The sequence below is a fragment of the Camelus ferus genome, chromosome 5 (genome assembly GCF_009834535.1).
Source record: "Camelus ferus isolate YT-003-E chromosome 5, BCGSAC_Cfer_1.0, whole genome shotgun sequence".
Classification (NCBI taxonomy): domain Eukaryota; kingdom Metazoa; phylum Chordata; class Mammalia; order Artiodactyla; family Camelidae; genus Camelus; species Camelus ferus.
In genome coordinates, this window is record NC_045700.1 from 9,496,911 (window position 1) to 9,498,182 (window position 1,272).

The 1,272-nt window shown below is 34.0% G+C and overlaps 1 non-coding gene across 1 annotated transcript; it reads left to right on the plus strand.

Moving 5' to 3' along the window:
* The first annotated feature begins 608 nt into the window (after window positions 1-608).
* On the plus strand, window positions 609-715 carry LOC116663932. Its single transcript, XR_004320288.1, has one exon. It is a non-coding gene; the product is annotated as a U6 spliceosomal RNA (small nuclear RNA).
* Window positions 716-1,272: the final 557 nt, after the last annotated feature.

Genomic DNA, 1,272 nt, shown 5'->3' on the forward strand with positions numbered 1-1,272 from the left:
ATACAGTCTCTATAACTAAAACAATTTGGTATTGATGAATGCATATAAAGGCCAATGGAATGGGATACAAAATCCAGAAACAGACCCAACTGTATGGAAATTTCAATTGTGATATGAGTAAATCGTAAATGAGTGGGTGAAAGATGTGCTTTCTAATGAGTTGTATTGGGATAACCAGAAATTCAAACTAGACCAAGGTACCACTTCTCACCTATCAGACGGACAGAGACCCAAAGCTTGACAACACACGCTGACAGCGAAGCTGTAGAGAAACAAGCACTCTTGTCCACCGCTGGTGGAAATGCAGAATGGACGACCCCTATGCAAGGAAATTTGGACCATCTAGCAAAATCACATACGCATTTACATTTTTGACCTAGACGCCGCACTTCCAGGTATCTACCTCAGACACAGTACAAAAAGGTGCATGCAGGAGACCGTTAATAGCAGCATATTCATAATACCAATAAAATGGGAAACAACCTGAATATCTTCATGTGAGGATAGACTGAAGTAATAAATAAATATATAATATAATATATAAGTACATACATAAATATATATACTCACAATGGAGCATTATGCAACTATAAAAAGAAATAAGGTGCGTGCTCGCTTTGGCAGCACATGTACTAAAATTGAAATGATACAGAGATGATTAGCATGGCCTCTGCTCAGGGATGACATGCAAATTCTTGAAGCATTTCATAGTTTTACTGGATAAAGAAGTTGTGGTATATTTATATGATGGACTACTACTCAGTGATAAAAAAGAATAAAATAATGCCATTTACAGCAACGTGGATGGAACTAGAGATTGTCATTCTAAGTGAAGTAAGCCAGAAAGAGAAAGAAAAATACCATACAATATCACTCATATGTGGAATCTAAAAAAACAAAGAAAAAAGAAAAAAGAGGACACTAATGAACTCATTTACAGAACAGAAATAGACTCGCAGACATAATAAACAATCATGGTTACTGGTGGGAAGGGGGTGGGAAGGGATATATTTGGGAATTTGAGATTTGCAAATGTTAACCACTATATTCAAAAATAGATAAAAAACAAAATTCTTAAGTATAGCACAGGGAACTATATTCAATATCTTGCAATACCTTTAATGAAAAAGAATATATATATATATATATATATATAAAAAAACTGAGACATTATGCTGTACACCAGAAATTGGCACATTGTAACTGACTGTACTTCAATTTTTTGAAAAGTTAAAAAAAATGAGGTGTATTTCTTTAAGCTATTAGATATAA